The sequence below is a fragment of the Odocoileus virginianus genome, chromosome 15 (assembly GCF_023699985.2).
Source record: "Odocoileus virginianus isolate 20LAN1187 ecotype Illinois chromosome 15, Ovbor_1.2, whole genome shotgun sequence".
NCBI lineage: Eukaryota > Metazoa > Chordata > Mammalia > Artiodactyla > Cervidae > Odocoileus > Odocoileus virginianus.
Genome location: NC_069688.1, coordinates 17,277,885 through 17,285,971, shown reverse-complemented (window position 1 = coordinate 17,285,971; position 8,087 = coordinate 17,277,885). Strand labels below are relative to the sequence as shown.

The 8,087-nt window shown below is 44.3% G+C and overlaps 1 pseudogene; it reads right to left on the bottom strand.

Moving 5' to 3' along the window:
- LOC110126456 (nucleolar RNA helicase 2 pseudogene) lies at positions 1–2,908 on the bottom strand (annotated as a pseudogene).
- Between the last annotated feature and the right edge of the window lie 5,179 nt (positions 2,909–8,087).

Below are 8,087 nucleotides of genomic sequence, written 5' to 3'. Positions count from 1 at the left end.
CTTCTACTTCTTTCCTACTGTCCCCTGATACCTTGGTTGCCCTCACGCTGTCTCCTGAAGCCTCAATCGCCTTCCCGCTGTCCTCAGATGTTGCAATATCGCTCCCGTGGTCCTAGCTCTGGTTGCTCTGTGGCCACAGAAAGCTTCCATCACTGTGAATCATGCCACTTTTCCTGTTCTTCTGTTACTGATGCAGTAGGGATATCAAAGCAAACACCCTGCTTTCCTTTGAGAAAGACCATTCTCTTCACTTTGGAATCAGTATCCTCACCCAGTTTCTCTTTAAGTTCTTTCCAAACATAACGAATGTTTGGCGTTTGAATTGAGCATTGCAGATCATGGTTACAAAGTCCACATTTGAGTTGATCAAAGAGTGCTGATCTACTGACATGGCACCGGAGAATTGGGCCAGGGCTGCTGCCAAGGTTTCCACAGCTCCCTTCTCTTCAATCAGCTTCTCAGCTGCTTGAAGTGACCAATCGCAGTGGGAGTCACAGAGTCCAAGAGCCTGATGGCACCTTCGCTAGAAGCTTTTGTTATCTTTGCTGCAGAAGGAATACCTATTTGCTTAAATTTAATTCCCACTTTTTGCTCCACTTGGGCTAACTGGTATTCTTGCTTGTGCTGATAAAAGCAGATGCAAACCCAAGTCTTTCCAGGTCTACCTGTTTGCCCAGAATGGTGAATGTAGAATTCCACATCCTTTGGTGGGGAACTTTGAACAACCAGGTCAACCTTGGGGACGTCTAACCTATGTGCAGCAACACTGGTTGCAACCAGAACTCCAACATCACCGTTTCTAAAACCTTTCAGGGTGATTTCCTTCCTTCTATGGAATGTCTCTGTGTAAAGACTGGGCATCCTGCTTTATGACCACATTCTGTGACAACTCTTGGGCTTCTTCCTTCGTTTCACAAAATGTGATAGTGCGCCCTTGATAACCACTATACACTCAGCTTACGTCCCCAATAACTGCTGCCCTCTCAGTCCAGTGGCACTTGATAGCCAGATGCTCTACAGTTATTGCTGTTTTCTATGTCTTCTTACCAATCAGGACTGCCTGTTCATATGTAGATTTCATGTATTTCTTAGCAACATTATATACCCAATAAGGGCAAGTTGCAGGAAAAAAAACCAATGTTTGGGGATTGTCTTCTGAATCTTTCTTGTATGGTACATATAAAATCTCTTCCACTTGATCAGCAAAGCCCATGTCCAACATCTGGTCAACTTCAGGACAACATGCCTAAGTGTGTTGAGAAGCTTTGCTTATATTCCATGTAGTGAATTTCAGTGAGAGCTCATGGGACTACAAGTGCACTCCAGTTGTATTTATGTATTTCTTCCACTCCCATAGAGCACGCAGGACCTGCGCTGGGCCCTGAGGAGGAAAGAGGAGACCCACAACAGTAAGTACAGAAAGCTCTGCACTGCAGAACAGAGGTCCCAGAGAGGTGGGTGCAGGGCAGCGGGAGGACCTGGGGACTGCCCTGATCTTGGAGAACAGGTGGGACTTGGTCAGAGAAAGCATTTGTGTAGAAGCACCAAGTTGGGGAGCATAACACATCCAGGGATGAGTAGGGGGCAGTGGAAGGAAGGTTGGTGTTTTCTCTACATGGGCTGCTGTAAAAAAAACTTTAATACCAGAGACTGGGTGGCAACAGAAATGTATTTCTCACATTTCTGAGGCCTGGGAAGTGCAGGGTCATGGCACCAGCAGATTCAGGGTCTGGTGAGGGTCCTTTCTCGAGTTGCAGAAGGCCTACTATGTGCTCATGGCATGGTCTCTGGGGCCTCTGTTACAAGAGTGCTGCTTCTATCGCAAGGCTCTGCAGTGGCCCCCCAAGTGCTACCCACTAATACCATCACCTCAGGTATCAGGTTTCAACACAGGAATTTTAGGGGGACTGGACATTCAGCCCACAACAGTTGGAGACCTGGACAAGCCCCCGCCAGCCTAAGGAATGAAGTCCTTGTTGAAGGACTGCACATGGCAGGTCCAGCCAACAGGAGGCTGTTTCTTCAGGAAGATGCTGCCTGTCCTTAGGGGTGGGGTAGGAGAGTGCCTCACTGCCTGCACGGCTCAGCTGCTGCCTCTGCGTACACTGTGTTACCCAGAATCCAGGGACAAAGGGCTCGGCCCCTCAGGGCCAGTGGAGCTAGACAAAGTGGAAAAAAATTCTCGTTTGCTCCTTCTTGATGCATCATCTTCAGTTTATCTGGGACATTTTTCCAAAGAAGACACACAGATGGCCAACGGCACATGAGAAGAGGTTCAGTATCTCTAATCATGAGGGAAATGCAAATCAAAATGACAATGAGATACCACCTCACACCTGTCAGAATGGTTGTCATTAAAAAAATAATAATAACAAATGCCAAGTGTTGGTGAGGATGTGGAGAAAAGAGAACCCTTGTGCACTGGTAGTAGGAATGTAAACTCATGCAGCCACTGTGGAAAACAATATGGAGAATCCTCAAAAAGCTAAACAGAGCTACTGTTTGGTCTAGCAATTCCACTCCTGGGTATGTATCCCAAAAGGAACCAAAACAGTAATTGGGAAAAAAAAATGCACCCCAGTATTCATTGCAACACTGCTTTTAATAGCCCAGAAATGGAAGCAACCTGTGTCCATCAGCAGATGAATGGATAAGGATGATGTGGTATGTATATATGATTGATATTACTCAGCTATAAAAAAAAAGAATTGAATCTTACCATTTGCAATAACATGGATGGACTTGGAGGGTACTATGCTAAGTGAAATAAGTCAGAGAAAGACAAATACTCCATGATATCATTTAAATGACTCTAAAAAATAAACTAGTGAATATAATAAGAAATAGACTCACAGATGTAGAGAACAAAACTCTTACCAGTGGGGACAGGAGCAAGGGAGGGGCACATAATGGGAATGGAGGAGTAAGAGGAGTGAACTACTAGGTATAAAATAAACGAGCTAAAGTTTCCCTGTACCACCCAGGAATATAGCCGATACTTTATAGTAACTATGAGTAGAGCGTAACCTCTTAACAATTGTGAATCACTATGCTATACACCTGAAACTAATATAATATGGTAAATCAACTGTGCCTTCACAAAAAGTTGATATACCTACCGCACCTTCATATCTAGTTATTAATAAGCAGAGTGCACAAGATGTAAAAGTAAAATATTATTAGTATTTAAATAGGCTTATCAACAACATGAATTAGTCCTTCCTTGATGGAAAAAGGTCTAATTTCTTTAATAACAGCTACTAACTAAGCTACCATGTCCAACGTAAGGAGCAGCAGATGCTCTTTGCTGGAGCAGCCAAGAAGAGACACCCGACGTCCAAGGTTAGAGAAACAAACCCAAGTAAGATGGTAGGCACTGAGAGAGGGCATAAGAGGGCAGACAGATTGAAATCACAATCACAGACAACTAGCCAATCTGATCACACAGACCACAGCCTTGTGTAACTCAATGAAATGAGCCAGGCCATGTGGGGCCACCCAAGATGGACTAGTCATGGTGGAGAGGCCTGACAGAATGTGGTCCCCTGGAGAAGGGAATGGCAAACCATTTCAGTATTCTTGCCTTGAGAACCCCATGAAGAGTATGAAATGGCAAAAAGATAGGACACTGACAAATGAACTCCTCAGGTCAGTGGGTGCCCAATATGCTACTGGAGATCAGTAGAAAAATAACTCCAAAAAGAATGAAGGGATGGAGTCAAAGCAAAAACAACACCCAGATGTGGATGGGACACCACAGATGGTCAACACCGAGATCAGATTGATTATCTCCTTTGCAGCCAAAGATGGAGAAGCTCTGTACAGTCAGCAAAAACAAGACCAGGAGCTGACTGTGGCTCAGATCATGAACTCCTTATTGCCAAATTCAGACTGAAATTGAAGAAAGTGGGGAAAACCACTAGACCATTCAGGTATGACCTAAATCAAATCCCTTATGACTATACAGTGGAAATGAGAAATAGATTTAAGGGACTAGATCTGAAAGACAGAGTGCCTGATGAACTATGGACGGAGGTTCACGACATTGTACAGGAGACAGGGACCAAGAACATCCTCAAGAAAAAGAAATGCAAAATAGCAAAGTGGCTGTCTGAGGAGGCCTTACAAATAGCTGTGAAAAGAAGAGAGGTGAAAGGCAAAGGAGAAAAGGAAATATACCCATTTGAATGCAGAGTTCCAAAGAATGGCAAGGAGAGACAAGAAAGCCTTCCTCAGCCATCAGTGCAAAGAAATAGAGGAAAACAATAGAATGGGGAAGACCAGAGATCTCTTCAAAAAATTAGAAATACTAAGGTAACATTTCATGCAAAGATGGGCTTAATAAAAGACAGAAATGGGATGGACCTAAGAGAAGCAGAAGTTATTAAGAAGAGGTGGCAAGAATACACAGAAGAACTGTACAAAAAAGATCTTCACGACCCAGATAATCACAAAGGTGTAAATCACTCACACTCACCTAGAGCTGGACATCCTGGAATGTGAAGTCAGGTGGGCCTTAGGAAGCATCACTATGAGCAAAGCTAGTGGAGGTGATGGAATTCCAGTTGAGCTATTTCAAATCCTGAAAGATGATGCTGTGAAGGTGCTGCACTCTGTATGTCAGCAAATTTGGAAAACTCAGTAGTGGCCACAAGACTGTAAAAGGTCAGTTTTCATTCCAATCCCAAAGAAAGGCAATGCCAAAGAATGCTCAAACTACCGCACAGTTGCACTCATCTCACACGCTAGTAAAGTAATGCTCAAAATTCTCCAAGCCAAGCTTCAGCAATATGTGAACCGTGAACTTCAAGAGGTTCAAGCTGGTTTTAGAAAAGGCAGAAGAACCAGAGATCAAATTACCAACATCTGCTGGATCATCGAAAAAGCAAGAGAGTTCCAGAAAAACATCTATTTCTGCTTTATTGACTATACCAAAGCCTTTGACTGTGTGGATCACAATAAACTGTGGAAAATTCTGGAAGAAATGGGAATACCAGACCACCTGACCTGCCTCTTGAGAAACCTGTATGCAGGTCAGGAAGTAACAGTTAGAACTGGACATGGAACAACAGACTGGTTCCAAATAGGAAGAAGAGTACGTCAAGCCTGTATGTTGTCACTTTGCTTATTTAACTTATATGCAGAGTACATCTTGAGAAATGCTGGGCTGGAGGAAGCACAAGCTGGAACCAAGATTGCCAGGAGAAATATCATTAACTTCAGGTATGCAGATGATACCACCCTTATGGCAGAAAACGAAGAACTAAAGGGCCTCTTGATGAAAGTGAAAGAGGAGAGTGAAGAAGCTGGCTTAAAGCTCAACATTCAGAAAACTAAGATCATGGCATCCGGTCCCATCACTTCATGGCAGATAGATGGGGAAACAGTGGAAACAGTGTCTGACTTTATTTTTCTGGCTCCAAAGTCACTGCAGATGGTGATTGAGGCCATGAAATTAAAAGATGCTTAAAAGTTATGACCAACTTAGACAGCATATTAAAAAGCAGAGACATTACTTTGTCAACAAAGGTTTGTCTCGTCAAAGCTATGGTTTTTCCAGTAGTCTTGTATGGATGTGAAAGCTAGACTGTAAAGTAAGCTGATTGTCAAAGAGTTGATGCTTTTGAACTGTGGTGTTGGAGAAGACTCTTGAGAGTCCCTTGAACTGCAAGGAGATCCAATCAGTCCATCCTAAAGGATATCAGTCCTGGGTGTTCATTGGAAGGACTGATGTTGAAGCTGAAACTCCAATATTTTGGCCACCTGTAGGAAGAGCTGACTCATTTGAAAAGACCCTGTTGCTGGGAAAGATTGAGGGCAGGAGGAGAAGGGGACGATGGAAGATGAGATGGTTGGATGGCATCACCAACTCAATGGACATGGGTTTTGGTGGACTCCAGGAGTTGGTGATGAACAGGGAGGCCTGGCATGCTGTGGTTCATGGGGTCACAAAGAGTCAGGCATAACTAAGCAACTGAACTGAACTGAACTGAATTAAGCAACTCAATAGTTTGACAGGACATTAACTTTGTTCTGATCTTCCCTCATAGCTCAGTTGGTGTAAAGAATCCACCTGCAATGCAGGAGACCCCAGTTCAATTCCTGGGTCAGGAAGATCCGCTGGAGAGAGGATAGGCTACCACTCCAGTATTCTTGGGCTTTCCTTATGGCTCAGCTGGTAAAGAATCTGCCTGCAACGTGGGAGACCTGGGTTCGATCCCTGGGTTGGCAAGATCCCCTGGAGGCTACCCACTCCAGTATTCTGGCCTGGAGAATTCCATAGACTGTATAGTCCATGGGGTCGCAAAGAGTCAGACTTTCACTTTCTTTCTAACCTTGTTCTTAAAGAATCATTAAGGTGTAAAGTGAATAGTTTAGAAAGCATCTGGACCCCACAGTCAAAGCCTGTCTCATGGAACTGTCTGTCTTTTATACATAAGAAGTTGAGTTTATGTAGGATCATCCACAGCCTGGAAATCTGACATTGAGAACAACTGAGCAGAGTGTTTCTTGAAAATTCTCCAACCTGGCATCTTTTCTTCTCACTTACAATTTCATTCTGAGCAAAAATTCACATTTGGCAGTATTTTGATGTGGAAATCCTTCCAGATATTTTGCATTTTGACAGCAAACTCCAGAGTTAAACTGTGACTGGGCTGACTGGGAGGGTTTGGGTCCTGAGATGGAGTCACTGGAAGGTCCCACGGAGCCATTGTTATAAATGTGCAGAGACGGTTACTCAGTGAGTCACCAACAACAGGCTGTACCTGGTTCTGAAGCTTTCTTCTCTGTGACTGTCCGTAATTTTTACTTCTTTGCTTGCCTTTACTGTATACTTTTTTTAACTTTCAGGAGTCTTGTAAGAAACAGTCATTGAACTTTATTCCTGAGTCAAATGTGGCTTTGCTGTAATGATGCCAAAAGTCTTAAAGAGCATCATGAAGCCAATTGAATCATTATTCCCCAGTGCTTCCGCCCTTTTCAAGGTTCAGAGGGAAGAGGCTTCATCCATTTCACATACACATCACTGAACTTGAGTTTGGCCCTCTGGTCGTGCAAAAATTCAGAATGTATCTGATGGGGGTAGAAATAGGTTTCAGGGATCTTTTACTGTAAGCCCTTTTTGAAATAATCACAGCAAATAGCTTATAGAAATCATTAGCACAGATGCTATATGTTCTATAATATTACAGTATAATCTTCCAACTAAGGGAAGACTGATTTCGTTTTTGTGAGATTGTGTGTTCATGGTTCATAGCGATTCAGGCCAGGAGATCACACACTCTGCCTGTGAAATCCCACTGAAGACAGAGTGGCCGCGCCGGAAGCACAGCTCTCGGAGGAACAGACAGGAAGTTGGAGACTCTTATTAATTTTATGAGCTGGAAATGTCACTGAATTGGATGTTTCCAGTAAATACTGATGTAGTTCTGCTGGGCAGAGCAGGGCCCGAGTCTAGCTGCTCCCAGGCGGTTCTGGAGTAAACGCTGCAGAAGGCTGTCCATTCCTCGGAGACAGCCCCCTACCCTTGCAGAAATCGGCCCTGCATTTCGGCCCCCAATGCAGGAGACCCCAAAGAGGTGAGGCAGCCAGATCAGCTGCTTCTCTTTCACGAGGGAAGGAGCCTCTCCAGGTCAGGGGCCGCAGAGACTTGCCTGTGAAATGGGACCAGCACCGCCCTGTGGGGCTGCTGAGAGAACACTGCACAGGGGCTGCACGGGGTGTTTTTGTTAAATAAAACATGAAATCCATTGCTCGGTCTCTGCAGAGCCTGATAAAGCCTCAGGAAACAGAAAACAGTGAAAGTGTTATTTGCTCAGTTGTGTCCAACTCTTTGTGACCACCTGGACGGTAGCCTTTGAGGCTCCTCCGTCCATGGAATTCTCCAGGCAAACATACTAGAGTGGGTTGCCATTCCCTTCTCTAGGAGATCTTCCCTACCCAGGGATCGAACCCAGGTCTCCTGCATCGTGGGCACATTGTTTACCATCTGAGCCATCAGGGAAGCTTGAAAAACACAGAATCAGATCTTAAACCCGACTTTCCATTTGCAACAGCAGACAGAGGACAGTGAAAGAGTTAAAGGA